Here is a 20098-nt window from a genome sequence, read left to right on the forward strand (position 1 = left end):
GGAAGTTGCACAGTTTATGCTTCAGGGACAATATTCCAGCCCTTCTTCCTCATCACTGAGTCACCACTAAGATAGAACATAATGTGTTTTTCATAGCTCCCAAGCACGATGGAACATTATTCTGACTGCTAGAGCGCACTCATCACTCACCTAGATTGCAGCGGAAATGCAGCGTATCGGGTTATTATTATTATGCTAGATTTATATAATGCAGCTGTTTTATGCAGCGCTTTATAGGAGTGATCATCTTTAATCATTCACATCAGTCCTTTCCCCAGAGAATCTCGCAGTCTAAATTCTCGATCACACAAACAGTCCTCAGAAGCAACAGGCCACATGGGGCTCTCAATAATATGCTGGTTTGCCCCCCCCTTCATGTTTGTCAAAAAGCTCAGAATATAGAAATGGTTAGGACAGAGGTTCCCAAATGCCGCCATTACAGTCCAGGTTTTAAGGATATCTATGCTTGAGCCCAGATAGTTAAATCAAATCGACTGAGGTTCTAAGTAAGTCACCTTTGCTGAAGCATGGTTATCCTTGGGAAACTCTGGGCTAGGATAATCCGTGCCCCCTCCCCCCTCCCCAGAGCCCACTGCATCCTAGGCAGGTGCCAAGGGTGCATAATGGATGCTTTGACTATGCTCAGAAGCCAAATAAGCTACCCCTATGTTCTTGGACTGTGGGAGGAGACTGGAGCTCCTAAAGGAAACCCACGTCAAGATGGATAGAACATACAAACTCCACATAGATATGGCTTGGTCCGAAATGGACTCCAGCGCTGAGTGGCCCCCAATCTTACCACCGTGCATCAGCCATGTCACTATTTCCTAGGAATTTGATAGGTCGAGCATCAACTCCACCCACAAAATGACTGCAACAGGGAAATACTGAATCCTGGGCACTGAAGGATCTTGCATGATTGACCGCCGGTCACAGGGCCGGAGGTTCAAATCCCGACATCGGCATCCCGGCAGCAGTGAAAATCCTGATTGTCCCAAGGTAAGTATTTCCTACCCTATTCTACCCCCTAACCCTCCCTTAGGGGTGTCCAACCTAACCCCCCCCCCTTCCCCGCCACCTAAACTTAAGTACCCCGGGGGGTGCCTAACCCTAACCTCCCCCCGGGGGTGCCTAACCCTAACCCTCCCTTCCCCTAGCCTAACCCTAAACTGCCGGGGGGGTGCCTAACCCTAAGTCCCCCCGGGAACCATAAACCTGACTCTCCTCCCCCACGGCTGTCCGCGCCCGGCTTACCTTCGATCGGTAAACCGGGTGTCGGGCTCCCGGTGTAGGTAAAATGACAGGCGCCGGGATTTTGACGCCTGTTATTTAACCCCTTGCCGAGATTAGACAGTCGGGAAGCCGTACGTCGGCTTCCCAGTGCCCATTACTGCCGCTTGGGTTTCCTAATCATTTCAGCTGCATTGTTGCCATTTTGGCACTAAGCTGTTTTTTTTATATGTAGCATTATTTAGTAGTTTCAGCCCTACACCCCCCACCTCCTCCCATAAATCATCTTGAAGATGATGTAAAAACACCAACACCTTTCCCACTTTGCCAAAGTTTACCTGTCGGCGCCAGCTCCACCCTTTAGTTACACAGCTATACTTATCTTTTCGTTCTTATGACGTCTCTGGTTCAGCCACACCTTGGGCGTACAGGAAACAGCAGCGTCTGCTATCTGAAACCTTTTTCGGTCTCCTGGTGACATTCAACCCAGCTAACGCCAACCAATATCATACCGCAGAAAAGGCATCAGGAACACCGCTATGGATATTTTGTAACCGGCTTGACCTATCTAACCGTCGTGTTCCATCTCACCCCACCCAATCAGTGCCAGTAGCCAGCCAACATATGAGCAATGCCACCTTGCTTTTTTTTTTTTGTGTATTGCTTAACAGCATGCACTAGAGACGCACGAGGCTGATTTTGCTTTGCAAGGATTAAATGCCAACAACGACACGACATGACAGCAGGTTACGGCCTTGCGGCCCACCGAGCCTAGCTATGCCACCTGTAAGACATTCCCCGGTAGACGCGTGTCACTTTTCATGTCTATCCCAACCCAAACTGTCTATAGTAGTCTCTAGTGTAGTGTAATCATTTCACTATGGAGGTGCAGTCTGCAAATGTCATTTATCCACCCCCCCCTGAATTAGAGGATGGTCCCTTGTCTTGTGTTATGGAGTCCTTGTGCATGACAGATGCTAAATATGCAAGACCCCATTTATACCCCTGGGATATGTGAAAGACTCAATCATACCTCTCCTTCTTTCCGGCAGGGCGAAGGGCACAATTGCTGAATGTTAATGTGCTGTCAGTTAGGGAATGTATCAAAGGCAGAGCCACGGGGTTTCCGGTGAGCACGGATAATACTCCTTCCCTTCCCCCACTGCATACTGCAGTTTTTCCCCTCCTCCTCCCCCACACAGTCAGCTGTATCCACACTGCCTGGAGCAGGCTTGCAGTATTCGCTGGTGATTGGTGGTTGGAGCCTTCCCTTATCACAGCTCTTTCATTTCTCAGGGACACTTCAGGAGGCAGGAAAGCCACAGCGACCTTTGGGAAGCTGACAGTAATCTGTGGTCTCTGGCGCGGCTGGTGGAGCTATAGATGTGTAAAAAAAATACATCTGCTTTATGCCTCAATATATATCAGATGCATATAGTAACCCTTTCTGTTGCAACTGTACCGGGCAGATTCGCCAGAGTCGCACGCCGCTGTCCCTGGCCCCTCTTGCTTAGCCGCAACCCACGCCCGTTTTCATAATCTTTCGGATGGCGTGTTATGTAAAGAAGACAAGTCTGAAGTCCTAGGCCAGCTGTAGCATCCATTAATGAGAATGGATAATAATGCATAAAAGCATTTTAGTCTTGTTGCAAAGAAGTTCCCAAAGATGATTTGCTTTGGTTAATGGATGACGGAGAATAAAAGACCGGTGAAGATTGTAGACCTCTTCTACTCCGACATATAATAAATTTAGAACCCTATACGTCTCCTATACTGCCCGAATGGTTAGGTATTTTTACTTCCAGTCTCTCTCCAGTGTTTTCGAGAAGGCCAAAGTGTAAAGACCAAGTTAACTCTATGGGGCCTATTCATCTTCACTTAATTTTCCACAAGCAGGTGACAATTAACATTTTCTCCTGCAATTGTAAAAATGAAGTTATCAGGCCATTCATCAAGAAGGTAAAGCAGGAGATATCACAGATATACACCCCATACACTAGTATCACAGATATACACCCCATACACTAGTATCACAGATAACTCCTCCTTACCTTCCTCTTGCAGAATGGCCCGCTGTCCCCATACACTAGTATCACAGATATCTCCTACTTGCCTTCCTCTTGCGGAATGGCCCGCTGTCCCCATACACTAGTATCACAGATATCTCCTACTTACCTTCCTCTTGCGGAATGGCCCGCTGTCCCCATACACTTGTATCACCGATATCTCCTGCTTACCTTCCTCTTGCGGAATGGCCCACTGTCCCCATACACTAGTATCACAGATATCTCCTACTTACCTTCCTCTTGCGGAATGGCCCGCTGTCCCCATACACTAGTATCACAGATATCTCCTACTTACCTTCCTCTTGCGGAATGGCCCGCTGTCCCCATACACTAGTATCACCGATATCTCCTGCTTACCTTCCTCTTGCGGAATGGCCCACTGTCCCCATACACTAGTATCACAGATATCTCCTACTTACCTTCCTCTTGCGGAATGGCCCGCTGTCCCCATACACTAGTATCACAGATATCTCCTACTTACCTACCTCTTGCGGAATGGCCCGCTGTCCCCATGCACTAGTATCACAGATATCTCCTCCTTACCTTCCTCTGGCGGAATGTTCCTCTGTCCCCATACACTAGTACAGGGCTGGCCAGACTTTTGGACTCGGTGATCTACTTTCAAAACTAAAAACCTTTTGTGATTTACCAAACCCGAAACAGGAGGCGTGGTATGCAAAAAAAAGGGGGTGTGACCTCACAGCAAGGGACGTCTGTCCTGCCGAAATCACACATAGTATCCCCAATTCAAATGACTCCACACAGCAGCACAATCTTATTCACATTACACCACATAGTAGTGCCCCTTATACACAATGCCCACAGAGGTGCCCCTTACACAAAGACCACTGTAGTAGTGCCCCTTATTCAATGCCCCCAGTAGTAATGCCCCTTCTTCAATGCCTCCAGTAGTAGTGCCCATTATGTAATGCCCCTTGTAGCTGTGCCAGTTATGCAGTTCCCCCTGTAGTTGTGCCCATTATGCAATGTCCCCTTTATTAGAGCCCATTATGCAAAGCCCTCTGTATTAGAGCCCCTTATGCAATGCCCTTGTAGTTGTGCCATTATGCAATGCCCCATGTATTAGAGCTCCTTATGTAATACCCCCAGTAGTGCCCTTTACACAGTGTCCCCAGTAATGCCCTTAATGCTGTGCCCCCAGTAATGCCCCTAACAAACTCCACACAGTTAGGGCCGTAGTGGGAATCGAACCCTTGACCTCAGTGCTGTGAGGCAGTACAACTAACCATTACACCGTCTGTGCTGCCCATCTTTTCACGGCTCCTCTCCGAGCAGTGACGGGACGGCGCAAATACGGCCGACCTGCCATCATCTGTGCATCGGCTCCTGTGCGATCACTTTCGTGTGTTTTTTATTTTCTTACAGATGGAAGGTACAGGTGATCCCCTCGGTCTCAATCTTCAAAGATTGAGGCAGTTGCGCATTCCAAGTCTCTGCCTTAAGGAGAGGTTGAAGATTCAGCCCCGGCGTGAAGCTTTATCGTATCCCAGAGTTTAGGGAACTCTGGGGGTGATTCAGCAGTGCTCGCAGGCAGCTTAGCAATTCCATCCTTTCCAATATGCAAATACAGCCGGAGATGTATGATGACCGATTTGATCACCATCGTGAGCATCGGTGGTCGGCGCCGGGCCGCCAGCCAGCTGAGTATGACCTCAGCAGACTCAGCCTGGCCAGCTTGCAAGGCCAGGAAACGTCATCTGTGGACGCAGCCCCTGGCCTTGCCACTCCCAGGAAAACAGGGCGGACACGCCTCCGTGTCCGGGAACACCGGCCGTCCCCGCACTGCGACTTAAATGCCTCTGCCTGTCAATCAAGCAGAGACATAGAAGGGGCTGCGTTCGATCACTTGCGTGCCATTCTGAATTAGCCCCTTAGAGTGTATAAGACTTTTTGTACTAGAGCGATAGAGGGAGATTACTACTAGGGGTACTTCAGGGGGGACTACTACTGGGGGCACTGCTGGGGGGGGACTGCTACTGGGGACACTGCTGGGGGACACTGCTACTGAGGACACTGCTGGGAGGTCTGCTACTGGGGGCACTGCTGGTGGTGACTGCTACTGGGGGCACTGCTGGGGGCGACTGCTACTGGGGGCACTGCTGGGAGGGACTGCTACTGGGGGCACTGCTGGGAGGGACTACTACTGGGGCACTACATAAGGGGGGATTACTGCTGGGGGCACTACATGGGGGGGCAACGGCTTGGGGCACTACATAGGGGTGAACTACTACTAGGGGCACTGTTGGGGGGAGGAGTGCTACTAGGGGCACTGCTGGGGGGACTACTACTGGAGGCACTACATAGGGAGGGACTTCTGCTGGGGTCACTACTGGGGGAAGGACTACTACTAGGGGCACTGCTTGGGGGACTGGTGGGACCACTACTGGGCTCACTGCATAGGGAGGGATTACTGCTGGGGGGGGACGACTACTACTAGAGGCACTGCTGGAGGGGACCACTACTGGGGGCACTGCATAGGGGGGGATTACTGCTGGGGGGGGGACTACTACTAGGGGCACTGCTGGGGGAGGGCTGCTACTGGGGGGATTACTACTGGGTGCACTGCAGGGGGGGAGACTACTACTGGGAGCACTGCATCGGGGGGACCACTACTGGGGGCACTGCATAGGGAGGCTTACTACTGGGGGCACTATAAAAGGGGCACTGCATATGTGGGGGACTACAACTGGGGGCACTGCATAGGGGGGACCACTACTGCCGGCACTACTGGGGGCACTGCATAAAGGGCCAGTACTGGGGGCACTGTATAAGGGCTTGTGTAGCTATCGAGGGTGGGGGTGGGGGGTCGTAAGGCTGAAGAAATGCCTAGGGTGCCAATAAACCTTGCACCGGCCCTGAGCACTGTCCTTGGTGTTGCAGTTTTTGTCTATGTGTCTTCTAAATTTTTGTATACATTTTTTTTGTATTAATCATTCTCAGGTGAAGGCAAAGTGGGTGTAATTGCGGGAAGTTCGGTTTATTATTTTGTGCGCAAGTGGAACCCAGTGTCGCCCAATGATTTTACGTCTGCCGACCCCACCGTCATCATTAGTGCACTTGCACCAGCCCCGTGCTAGATGCAAGATATCCATCAGAAACAGGCTTTCATACTCAGAATCATACAAGTCAGGGCGGCTCCGTGCGTTCGCTTTGCCACCGCCCAGTTCCTACCCTGAAACATCCTATTTCATAGATCCTGCCAAGTTGCTTCCGAATTAAAATAAAATGGGCATACACAAAAATGTGTAAAGTCCCTTGTGTGCTTACGCTGTAGGCAAAACACTCGCCATTGGCGTCCCCGAAGAGAGATCTGCGCAACTCAAAATCAGCCCCAGAAATTGGAAACAGATAAGAACCATTAAGCCCATGTACTCTGCTCATTATTTTTTTTTTTGCCCTGATAACCCTATTTGATTCTTAGCTTTTATTCAGATTTAGGATATCTGAATATCTATACCATGAAGGTGTTTAAATCATACTTCCCTACTCCTGGTATGTCTGGGAGAGTCAGGATTTCTTGGAGTTCTCTCAATAAAGTAGGTGGCCCTCTCAGATCCCGCCCACTTTTCCAGTTAAGTGGGCGGGGCCTTGATGATGCCATCACCATGGCTCCTCTGAGTGATGTCAATCATGGCATTGCCCAACAGGGGGCGGGCCATGATGATGCAGCTCTGTTTTTGGAAAAGTCCAAAAAGTAGCCCGGTATAGTTTGAACGTCCCGGTGTAACACAGGGCCTGATTCAGAGCTGGACGCTCTGAAAGAGCGCTCGCTTCGAATCAGGGCATTTTTTGTTTTTGTTTTGTTCGGCCTCCTGGTCGCTTGCATAGCTGTGGGTGACCACTCACAGCTATTGCGAGCGGCCAGGCGATGGTCGCGATGGTCTCGACAATCGCGACCATCGGGGCTTGCGACGAGACCCTTGCAGTAGGGTCTCGTTCCAGCAAGCCCCAGTGAGCTTCTGGCTCATAATAGAGCCGGAAGCTCACCACTGACATCACTCGTGATGTCAGTGGGGCCGCCCCCAAACGGCAGGCGTTCTGTCGGGAATGCCTCCGTTTGGCCAGCCACCCCCCTGCCCGCCTCCAAAACGGGGCGAGCTGTCAATCAAAATCGACAGCTGCCCCCTTTTGGTGTGAGACCCGGAGCGACGGAGCGCCCGTCGCTAGCCGGGTCTCGCGCATGCGCACGTCGGAGCCGTCTCCGGCGTGCACATGCGCAGTGGCCAAACATCGACCCTCTTAATCAGGCCCACAGTCTCTACCAGTTCTTCTAGAAGGCTTTTCCACCTATCTACCTTTTTAGTCAAGTCATTTTCCCTCAAATTTCCCTAAAACCTTCTACTCTGCGTGTTCTCATACTTTTCTTAGGGCCTGATTCAGACCCACTCGCGAGCGGCTGTCCGCTCGCAAGTGGGTCGATGTTATGGACTGAGCATGCGCACGACGGAGGGAGCTCCGTCGTGCGCATGCGCCAGACGCGACGAGCGAAGGAAAGTCCTTCGCTCGTTGTGTCCGATCAAAGGGGGCGTGCTGTCGATGTTGATTGACAGCACGCCCCCTTTGGTAGGCGTGCCGGGGGCGTGCCTCCCGTCAGAAGCCGGCCCACTGACATCACTAGTGATGTCAGTGGGAGTGATTTTGGCTCTGATAGAGCCAAAATCACTCTGGAGCTTGCGGTTGAAAACCTCAACCGCAGGCTCCGGCTCGCAAATTCGATGGTCGCGATGGTCTCGACCATCGCGACCATCACAATGCACGCTCGTATAGCCTGTGGGTGGTGACCCACAGCTATACGAGCGTCCAGGAGGACGCTCCATGAAAATGGAGGCCGGCCCTCATTCAGAGCGTGTGCTCCGCTCAGAGCGTACGGCTCTGAATGAGGGCCTTACTCTGAAGAATTATCAATGTTTTGTTTTTTTTACACTTTGATGACATCAGAGAGATACCTGCCAGCAGCCAGACCCAAGGTTTCTGGGTGCCCTAGGCAAATATTCATCCTACCGCCCCTGTTCCCTTCCAGCCATCTACATAAAACCTCACTATTACTTTTAACAAAACCTTAGGAACAACATTTGTGTGCACTGAGGACAGTAGTATGCCACACATAAGTGCTCCCAATATATAACATGCCAGACATCAGTGTCCCAATACATAATTATGCCACACATAAGTGCTTAATATGTAATTATGCCACAAATCAATGCCTGTAATACATAATCATGCCACACATCAATGCCCGCCATACAGATTCATGCCACACATCCGTGCCCGCAATCCATAATAATGCCGCAACATCAGTGTCCACAATACATAATTATGCCGCACATTAGTACCATATTACTGATAATGCCGCAACATCAGTGTGATAATGCCGCAACATCAGTGTCCGCAATACATAATAATGCCGCAACATCAGTGCCAGCAATACATAATTATGCCACACACAATGCCACAATACATAAATATGCCACATACAGTGCCACAATACATAATAATGCTGCAACATCAGTGCCCACAATACATAATAATGCCACAACATCAGTGCCCACAATACATAATTATGCCGCACACAGTGCCACAATACATTATGCAGCACATTAGTACCACAATACATATTTATGCCGCACACAGTGCCACAATACATAATTATGCCACACATTAGTACCCGGAATACATAATTATGCCGCACACAGTGCCACAATACATTATGCCGCACATTAGTACCACAATACATATTTATGCCGCACACAGTGCCACAATACATAATTATGCCGCACACAGTGCCACAATACATAATTATGCCGCACACAGTGCCACAATACATAATTCTACCGCACATTAGTACCACAATACATAATAATGCCACAACATCAGTGCCCACAATACATAATAATGCCACAACATCAGTGCCCACAATACATAATTATGCCGCACACAGTGCCACAATACATTATGCAGCACATTAGTACCACAATACATATTTATGCCGCACACAGTGCCACAATACATAATTATGCCACACATTAGTACCCGGAATACATAATTATGCCGCACACAGTGCCACAATACATTATGCCGCACATTAGTACCACAATACATATTTATGCCGCACACAGTGCCACAATACATAATTATGCCGCACACAGTGCCACAATACATAATTATGCCGCACACAGTGCCACAATACATAATTCTACCGCACATTAGTATCACAATACATAATTATGCCGCACACAGTACCACAATACATAGTACCCGAAATACATAATCAGGCCACACATCATTATTTATTGCTTGCTAATAAATGTTAGTCTGGGTTCCTCTAAAGAACATTCCCCCCCTCCACCCTCCCTGTCCCTGGTGACAGTAAAACTGCCTGTTAGTTACAGTATATTTTTATTTGCTGTTCTGCAGCATATAGCAGATGACCCCTCTGCTGGTATATATTTGTCTTGTGCGATTATATAAATAGAATTACACTGACTACACACTCAGAGCTTCCTGACTTACCAGCACTGACCAGACAAGTTGGATATTAGATAATGTTTCTAAATATGTTCTCAGCTCAGCCCCAGCAGCCCTGCTCTTCGTCTTCTGCAAAGGAAGAGGAGGAGTTAAAGGGAGGAGAGCAGAGCATTCCAGGGGGCGGGCACCCACACTTGTATATAACAAATGACATGTGTAATGAATTCCAATGACCACTCCTAGTAAGCCCTCTAGAACTCAGGCTATCGAGGTCTCCTGCCACTAACAACCGCCCGTTGGTGCATACACACGGTCAGATTTTTATTCAGATCTGAATGAAAACGATTTAAAAAATCGTTCATATCTGAATGAAAATCTGACATTTCTGATATATCTGTCAGATGAACGATGCGCGTTCCCGATGGTCAGATAACGATATCTGAAATCTGATGTGTTTGCAGTCAGATTTGGGATGATTCCATTAATTTTAATGCAGTCAAAAATCGTTCAAATCGTTCATCTGACAGATCTGACAAATCTGACCATGTGTATGCTCCATTAGAGATTAAGGGGTCTATTTACTAAGCAGTGTTAGGAGACAGAGTGAAAAGTGATAAGAAAGTGATAAGGTGCCAGCCAATCAGCTCCCAACTGTCATTTTTCAAACACAGCCTATGAGATGACAGTGAGATGATCACGTTCTTATCACTTTTCACTCTGTCTCCTAACACTGCTTAGTAAATAGACCCCTAATAGTTCACCGGTACTTAGGCGGCCGACTGGACTTACTGCTCGGAGTAGTAACAGATTACAGGAGTGTCAGTTGGAATTCAGTGATGAGGTAAAGAGTAAACATAGGATGAGTCAATGGTGTAGCTTAGAGAGCTAATGGTGCAGCTCGTGTGCCGATGGTGCGGCAAGAGCCAATGGTGGAAAGCTGACCACAGGTGCGGCAAATGTGCTGATGGTGCGGCTTGTGTGCCGATAGTGTGGCAAGAGCCGATGGTAGAAAGCTGATTACAAGTGTTGCGGCTTTGAGAGATGAAGGTGCGGCAAATGTGCCGATGGTGCGGCAATAGCCGACGGTGCAGCAAATCTGCCGATGGTGCGGCAAAAGCCAATGGTAGAGAGTTGGTAGTAGGTGCTGCAGCTTTGAGAGCCAATGGCTGCACGGTAGCACTGGTGCGGCTAGGAAGCTGTTGGAGAAGCTGGAGAGCCGGAGACAGCACGGAAGCTGCTACGGGAGAATCCATGGGGAGGAACAAAACGATGACCATGCTGCCGAGCCGAGGGAACCCACAGGAACGCTATAGTCGGCGAGGCGGTAAAAGGCCAGTGTGTACAAATAGGAGGATCAACCAATCACACTGTGCTAAGGATAGCATGTGACGTCCTGAGGCGTGCCAATCGCCTAGCAACCGAGGGAACTGGAATAACAGCATCCAGGAAAGGTGAACTGCTCGAGGGAGATAAGTCGTGACCGCGACTTGTAACACATGTCAGTGCTGGCACCGCCGCTGACAGCAGGGAAAGACATGGCGGGTAGATCTCACACTTGCAATGTGGGGTGAGGTGACACCGGCGGCTGGTTAGACCCGCGGCCGCTGCTAGCGCAATGTAGAAGAAGGATGTCTCTTTGAGGCAGGGCCGGACTGTCCATCTGGTAGTTCTGGCAAATGCAAGAAGGGCCGATGGCCAGATGGGCCAGTCCGGCCAGTGCCGCTGAGGGTTCCTGGCCACAGCACTCTGTATAGGTAGTGCTGTGCTTGCCTGATTGAATGAAACTGCCTGCCCTGCTGCACACTTAGCCACCCGCCGCACCTCCAACATCAGTAGATGTGGCTGGCATACGGCGCTAAACACTCAACCCGTCTCCCTCGGTCCCCCTTGGTCCCCTCCATTGTGCTGTCAGGAATCAGATGGAGCAGTGACGTATCGCATGTCTGTCTCTTCCGCCGCACGAAGAGCCAGGAGTCGCCGCGAGAGGACCATATCAGTGACTGGGAGCAAGTGATGGAGGAGTTCTGAGGATGGCATGGAGGGCGCAAGAGAGGTAAGTTGGAAAGAGCTGCATGAGTGGGGAACCTGTGCTGTGTGAGGACCCGAAGGAGTGCTATGTAATTGGGAGTGGAGTGCTGTGTCACTGGAAGAACTGTTTCAGGGGGAGAGCTGTGTGAGGGATATGGTTCAGGGGAGAGCTGTGTGAGGGATATGGTGTCAGAGGGAGAGCTGTGTGAGGGATATGGTGTCAGAGGGAGAGCTGTGTGAGGGATATGGCGTCAGGGGGAGAGCGGTGTGAGGGATATGGCGTTAGAGCCCAGGTGAGAGCTGTGTGAAGGATATGGTTTTACAGGGAGAGCTGTGTGAGGGATATGGTGTCTGGGGGAGAGCTGTGTAAGGGATATGGTATCAGGGGGAGAGCTGTGTGATGGATATGGTGTCAGAGGGAGAGCTGTGTGAGAGATATGCTGTCAGGGGGAGAGCTATGTGAGGAATATGGTGTCTGGGGGAGAGCTGTGTGAGGGATGTGGTGTTAGAGCCCAGGGGAGAGCTGTGTGATTGATATGGTGTCAGAGGGAGAGCTGTGTGAGAGATATGCTGTCAGGGGGAGAGCTATGTGAGGGATATGGTGTCAGGGGGAGAGCTGTGTGAGGGATATGTTGTCAGGGGGAGAGCGGTGTTAGGGATATGGTGTCAAGGGGAGAGTTGTGTGAGGGATATGGCGTCAGGGGGAGAGCGGTGTGAGGGATATGGTGTTAGAGCCCAGAGGAGAGCTGTGTGAGGGATATGGTGTCAGGGGGAGAGCTGTGTGAGGGATATGGTGACAGGGGGAGAGCTGTGTGAGGGATATGGTTTTAGAGCCCAGGGGAGAGCTGTGTGAGGGATATGGTGTCTGGGGGAGAGCTGTGTGAGGGATATGGTGTCTGGGGGAGAGCTGTGTGAGGGATATGGTGTCAGAGGGAGAGCTGTGTAGGGATATGGTGTCTGGGGGAGAGCGGTGCGAGGGATATGGTGTCAGGGGGAGAGCTGTGTGAGGGATATGGTGTCAGGGGGAGAGCTGTGTGAGGGATATGGTGTCAGGGGGAGAGCTGTGTGAGGGATATGGTGTCAGAGGGAGAGCTGTGTAGGGATATGGGCCCTCATTCAGAGCCGTACGCTCTGAGCAGAGCGCACGCTCTGAATGAGGGCCGGCCTCCATTTTCATGGAGCGTCCTCCTGGACGCTCGTATAGCTGTGGGTCACCACCCACAGGCTATACGAGCGTGCATTGTGATGGTCGCGATGGTCGAGACCATCGCGACCATCGAATTTGCGAGCCGGAGCCTGCGGCTGAGGTTTTCAACCGCAAGCTCCGGAGTGATTTTGGCTCTATCAGAGCCAAAATCACTCCCACTGACATCACTAGTGATGTCAGTGGGCCGGCTTCTGACGGGAGGCGTTCCCGTGGGAACGCCCCCGTCAGGGAGGCACGCCCCCGGCACGCCCACCAAAGGGGGCGTGCTGTCAATCAACATTGACAGCACGCCCCCTTTGATCGGACACAACGAGCGAAGGACTTTCCTTCGCTCGTCGCGTCTGGCGCATGCGCACGACGGAGCTCCCTCCGTCTTGCGCATGCTCAGTCCATAACATCGACCCACTTGCGAGCGGACAGCCGCTCGCGAGTGGGTCTGAATCAGGCCCATGGTGTCTGGGGGAGAGCGGTGCGAGGGATATGGTGTCAGGGGGAGAGCGGTGTGAGGGATATGGTGTCAGGGGGAGAGCTGTGTGAGGGATATGGTGTCAGGGGGAGAGTTGTGTGAGGGATATGGTGTTAGAGCCCAGGGGAGAGCTGTGTGAGGGATATGGTGTCAGGGGGAGAGCTGTGTGATGGATATGGCATCTGGGGGAGAGCTGTGTGAGGGATATGGCGTCTGGGGGACAGCTGTGTGAGGGATATGGTGTTAGAGCCCAGGGGAGAGCTGTGTGAGGGATATGGCATCAGCGGGAGAGCTGTGTGAGGAATATCAGCCTATATCAGTGAGAGGGAGCAAGTGATGGAGGAGTTCAAAGGATGGCATGGAGGGCGCAAGAGAGGTAAGTTGGAAAGAGCTGCATGAGGGGGGAACCTGTGCTGTGTGAGGGCCCAAAGGAGTGCTATGTAATTGGGAGCGGAGTGCTGTGTCACTGGAAGAGCTGTGTCAGGGGGAGAGCTGTGTGAGGGATATGGTGTCAGGGGGAGAGCTGTGTGAGGGATATGGTGTCAGAGGGAGAGCTGTGTAGGGATATGGTGTCTGGGGGAGAGCGGTGCGAGGGATATGGTGTCAGGGGGAGAGCTGTGTGAGGGATATGGTGTCAGGGGGAGAGCTGTGTGAGGGATATGGTGTCAGGGGGAGAGTTGTGTGAGGGATATGGTGTTAGAGCCCAGGGGAGAGCTGTGTGAGGGATATGGTGTCAGGGGGAGAGCTGTGTGAGGGATATGGCGTCTGGGGGACAGCTGTGTGAGGGATATGGTGTTAGAGCCCAGGGGAGAGCTATGTGAGGGATATGGCATCAGCGGGAGAGCTGTGTGAGGAATATCAGCCCATATCAGTGAGAGGGAGCAAGTGATGGAGGAGTTCTAAGGATGGCATGGAGGGCGCAAGAGAGGTAAGTTGGAAAGAGCTGCATGAGGGGGGAACCTGTGCTGTGTGAGGGCCCAAAGGAGTGCTATGTAATTGGGAGCGGAGTGCTGTGTCACTGGAAGAGCTGTGTCAGGGGGAGAGCTGTGTGAGGGATATGGTGTCAGGGGGAGAGCTGTGTGAGGGATATGGCGTTAGAGCCCAGGTGAGAGCTGTGTGAAGGATATGGTTTTACAGGGAGAGCTGTGTGAGGGATATGGTGTCTGGGGGAGAGCTGTGTGAGGGATATGGTGTCAGGGGGAGAGCTGTGTGATGGATATGGTGTTAGAGGGAGAGCTGTGTGAGAGATATGCTGTCAGGGGGAGAGCTATGTGAGGAATATGGTGTCTGGGGGAGAGCTGTGTGAGGGATGTGGTGTTAGAGCCCAGGGGAGAGCTGTGTGATGGATATGGTGTCAGAGGGAGAGCTGTGTGAGAGATATGCTGTCAGGGAGAGAGCTATGTGAGGGATATGGTGTCAGGGGGAGAGCTATGTGAGGGATATGGTGTCAGGGGGAGAGCGGTGTTAGGGATATGGTGTCAAGGGGAGAGTTGTGTGAGGGTTATGGCGTCAGGGGGAGAGCTGTGTGAGGGATATGGGCCCTCATTCAGACCCACTCGCAAGCGGGCGCACGTACGTTAGGCGTACGTACAAAATTATTTAAATTCAATGGCTTGCTCGTATTTTCGTTCGCATCTAAAATTCCTCCCTAAACTCAGGCGACCCCTCCTCTAACTAACGAGCGTGCGAAATAGCGAGCGTACATCCCCGAAATGGCTTGAAGGGAACGCACGCACAAGTGAAACCGGAAGTGGCCTTGTCAGATGTCGATTACCTGCTCCTTTATTCTGCCTACCTCCCTCAATCGTATCATGCCAATCAATGTATCAATTAGCTTAATTGTTTTTTTTTTTTCAACACAATGCAAGAAACTTTACTCTTGTCCGTGTTTGTGTTTACCCGCAGAATACGTACGGATGGAACATTCGCTTTTATTGTTCAAAAAACATGTGAACCACAATTAAACAATTGTTCTATTGCTGTGGATCCCCGCATATTTTCCGGGGTTCATTTCTTTATTTAAATTTGCAAACGCATGTCACTGCATCAAGCCTATCATAACTCTCCAGAGATTTCTGGCCCTGTTGAACACATGACTCATACACTAACCAATAAAATTGCTCCTGTTAATTTCCAAAATACATTAGCCAATCAGAAATTTTTGCCACACTTTATCAAAAATGTTTTGTATGAAAAACTCCATTGCCATCATGAGAGCCTCCGCATTCACCAGGCGCGAGCTGCTGGTGCTTACGGAGGTGATGGATAGGCGGATCACCAGCCAGCCTCAACCCATCACCAACCGGCAGAAGCGCTCCGCGTATGCGGAGGCACGGTCCCGCCTGCGGTCGTTGGGTTCACGCCGCAACATCGGGCAGCTTGAGCGCAGGTGGTCAGACCTGCAACGGCGAACGCCCCGCTTGCTGGCATGCTTTCGCATGCAGATCCTTGAAAGTAAGTGTTGTGTATTGTGGTTTTCATGTTTGTGTTTGTGGGGCAAACTGCGTGTGCATGATTTCCTGTCTGTCCTATTAATTATTTGTCCTCATATCTGCGTGTGCATGTTTTCCTGTCTGTCCTATTAATTATTTGTCCTCATATCTGCGTGTGCATGTTTTCCTGTCTGTCCTATTAATTATTTGTCCTCATATCTGCGTGTGCATGTTTTCCTGTCTGTCCTATTAATTATTTGTCCTCATATCTGCGTGTGAATGTTTTCCTGTCTGTCCTATTAATTATTTGTCCTCATATCTGCGTGTGCATGTTTTCCTGTCTGTCCTATTAATTATTTGTCCTCATATCTGCGTGTGCATGTTTTCCTGTCTGTCCTATTAATTATTTGTCCTCATATCAGCGTGTGCTTGTTTTCCCTCTATTTCTGTTTTTTTCATTCTACTCCTTTTTGCATGTTTTTTGTTGCTGGTTTTTTTTTTTTTATTTGGGCCCCGGATTTGCCCAGAAACTAACCTCAATTTGTTTGACATATTTTAGGAGGACAGCCAAGACTACGCCGTCACCGTCCGGCCAGACGGCGTTCCCGGCCACTATCCCCAACCCCCAGCCAACACTCCACCCCAAATATTTCCCCTATACCCCACTCCTCCCCAGCCTTCCCAGACCCTCTCCCGGAACTGTCGGGCCTCCTTCCCCTCCGTCCCACTTCCCCCTCTCCTCCACCCACCCCTCTTCCAATTACCCCCTCCCCGGAGTCCATCATTACCCCTCCCCGTTCTTTGGGGAATGAAGGCTCCTCCGAGGAGGAACATGGAGGGACTTCCGGAGCTCCCGTTTTGGCTCCCGGTATGTTTTTCTTTCTCATTTTTTTTAACCACAAACTGTTTGTATGTAATCATGTGTCGTGCCTTTATTCGTGCTTGTTTGGTTTACTTTTGGTGATTTAGCAGTTTGCCTTTACCTCTTCCTGCTGATTTCAACATACACATATCACACCTGTGTGAATTTGAACATAGGCCTTGTATTTTTGCCAGCACCCCCTTTTTGTTTTGGTTTTTCTTTTTTCGGTTTAGGAGTGATTTCGTTGTGTTTTTGTTTTTTTAATGTGGATTCCCTATTGTTTTATTAATCCACACACTTTTCTCACCCACAGAGGAACAGAGGCGTCGACAAGAGGTGGACGATTGTGTTGGCCAGATGCGCCAACATGTCATTGGCATTCTTGTGGCCCTTGACCGGCTGTCTGGCATCCTTCGCCAGTAGTTTTTTTTGTTTATTTTCGTTTTGTAAATAAATTTTGTAGTTCTAATATACGTTCTGGCTCATTCTTTTTTTCAAAAACACAAATAGTTTTCCCTGACATAAGTAGACTGTTCCTGCTAGGATTTCCCTTTTTTAAAAGTTAGATTGTATTTGTATGTTAAACAGCCACAAGAAACACATAACAGTAACAATGTCATTTCCCTTTTTGGGTGTAGTGTCAATTAGATATTTTGCCATTTTACAGGTTCCTAGTTGGTGTGCAAGCTGCTTAGGCCAATCTTCAAAATCCAAAGGTTTGGACAGGCTTCCTTTTGGTGTGGGTTGGGAACCTGCAAACATATTTCAGTTTACATCAACTGGTGTCAGTACTGGATTACCCCTTAGTCAATTGTAAGGTGTGTTAACCTGGTTACACTTGCTGTTAACGTCCAAAAAAAGGAAGACCATTTCACTCTCCAAACATTTATTCACAACATAAATGAGAAATCAAAGTGGTCAGTCCCAAAAAAAAAAAACAGTGATAATCTCAAATACAACACATACAAATAAAATATTTAATTAAAAAAAACAATCAAGAACTGGTTGACGAAGGACCATGCCAACATGATTCCACAAACATGGCGTTGTGATATGGGTTCCAGAATATATGGACAAAATCACCAGATCCAGGTTTGGTAAGGGTAGCAGGAAGTAGTGAGCGTTGGAGTGGCAAAGATTATGTGAACAAACAGAAGATGGTGAAAAAAAATAAATAAATTAGATGTTCGCAAACAAACACAAACACATTAGGTATAAACACTGTAGTTTGGGTCAAACTTACCTAAAAAATCTGGCCACCACATCATCGCGTATGGCCCCCCCACATACTGACCTCCGACCAACCTCGGGGGGGCCATCCTCAGGTAAGGCATCCTCTGGCTGCATTGGGACACCACTCCTTATGGCGATGTTGTGAAATATCCCACACAGGACCACAATTTTCGACACCATATCCGGCAAATACATGAGCTCGCCACCAGAGCGGTGGAGGCATCTGAATCGGCCTTTTAAAAGGCCGATACAGCGCTCCACCACTTGCTTGGTGGCTGTAAGTGCGGAATTATACTCACTTTGTAGGCCTGGTGTGGGAGCCAAATAAGGAGTGAGCAGCCAGGACATGCAAGGGTATCCACTGTCTCCTGTGAAAAATAAGAGACAACATCAGGAACACTGTGTATCAAGCTTAACATTGTTATGTACTAAAGGTCTCCACTTACCCAGAAGCCACGCATCACCAGCTTGTAGGTTGGTTAATTTCTGCCATATCCCTGATTGCCGGATGACGAAGGAGTCATGTGCACTTCCTGGTAACTTAGCATTCAGGGACAGGATCTGGAGGGAGGCATCACATACCACCATTACATTCAGGGAGTGATAGTGTTTCCTGTTTCTAAATATTGCCTCCAGCCGTGCTGGAGGCTGAAGTGGTATGTGAGTACCATCCACAACCCCTATGATGTGTGGGAAGCCAGCTATTTGGTAAAAATTGGCCTTGGCCACACTAAGGGCACCCATATCCAAAGGCATTTGAATAAAATGATGGAGGTGCTTGAAAAGTGCCTCCATCACTGCCCTCAGGATCCGGGAAAAGGAGGATTGGGAGATGCCCGCCACTATTCCCACCGTTGTTTGAAACGATCCTGAGGCACAGAAATGTAACACCGCCATAAATTGCGTCAGTGGTGGTATTGCTGTTGGACTGTCAATTTGCCGCTCAAGATCACTTTCTATTAATGAGAGAGTGTCTATGATGATTTTGGGAGGTAGACGGTAGCGTCTCAAAACCTCATCATCGGGCATTCCAAAAAGGGTGACACGTGTTCAAAATATCTGGGGCCTTGCATGCCTACGATGCCTACGCCTGGGATGAGATTGAGGTTGGTCGGCTTCCGGGAGCATGGCCAGAACAATCCTCCCCAGATCAACCTGAAATTCAAAAATTTCAAAGTAAGGCTTTTGACCCACCCCAAAACTATATTAAAACAACTTAGCTTGATGATACCATCCATTGCTGCTTACATGCCGGGGTATTGTCATGATACGTCCAAACTGAAAATAAACAACAAAATTACTTGACACATTTCACTCTGTGCATTTTTGTGGATACATTTTGTGCTAGACCAAAGTTCAAATATGCCAAACACCCATTTAGCAAAACCGCAAAGCGACATTTAACACAGTACATCAAAACGGGTCGAAATGTTGGCTCAAAAAGCGAAAGCTAAACCATCAAAAAGTTAGAATGATTATTAAGCTGTTTAAAATGCGCTAATTAGTTCGCTAATACAAGTCACAAGAGTAACTACTAAAAATGCGCTAATTAGTTCGCTAATACAAGATAAAAAATGGACTTACCAAGAGCAAATATCTAAGATGCAAAATCAAAAGGTCTTTGGGGTCGAAAATAAACAAAATCTAAAATAGAATAAATTAGGTATCCAAAAATTACAAAATATACGAAACACAATGAAACAACAATTGAACAAAAGTTAGACTTCACAAAACTTACCAAATCAACAAACGAGGTCCCAAAAATATAAACCAACAAAGATAACGGAAAAAAAAACGCAAATCTAACCAACAAACGAATCTCCAACCTCCAACTCCTTTCTACGCAATCAATAAACTCCAGCCAAGATAACCTCCAACAATCCAAAAACGCCACCTCGACTTGAGACACACCAAGCCATAAATAGTGTTTCGTTTCCCGCACAAATTAAGGAGGGATCATAGGGCCGCACAATCAATGATGCGGCCGCAAAATAAGGACGCATGTATAAATACGTCACGAAAACACATTCAAATTCTGGTGTATTTCTTGTTTGGACCTCAGACATGGCGACAGACCAGGGAAAAAAT

The 20098-nt window shown here is 49.1% G+C and overlaps 1 protein-coding gene across 2 annotated transcripts in view; it reads right to left on the bottom strand.

Moving 5' to 3' along the window:
• The window catches only part of CCDC71 (coiled-coil domain containing 71), a 29937-nt gene extending 20035 nt beyond the window's left edge, over window positions 1–9902 (bottom strand). Inside the window, exon 1 of one of the 2 annotated variants that reach the window (XM_088473230.1) lies at window positions 9828–9902. The gene's annotated coding sequence lies outside the window, so the exon portion shown is untranslated. Of the gene's footprint in view, window positions 1–2263; window positions 2355–9827 lie in introns of those variants that run through there. The other variant, XM_088473229.1, reaches the window with a different exon arrangement.
• Window positions 9903–20098: the final 10196 nt, after the last annotated feature.

The sequence above is a fragment of the Taudactylus pleione genome, unplaced genomic scaffold (assembly GCF_031769625.1).
Source record: "Taudactylus pleione unplaced genomic scaffold, aTauple2 ptg000133l, whole genome shotgun sequence".
NCBI lineage: Eukaryota > Metazoa > Chordata > Amphibia > Anura > Myobatrachidae > Taudactylus > Taudactylus pleione.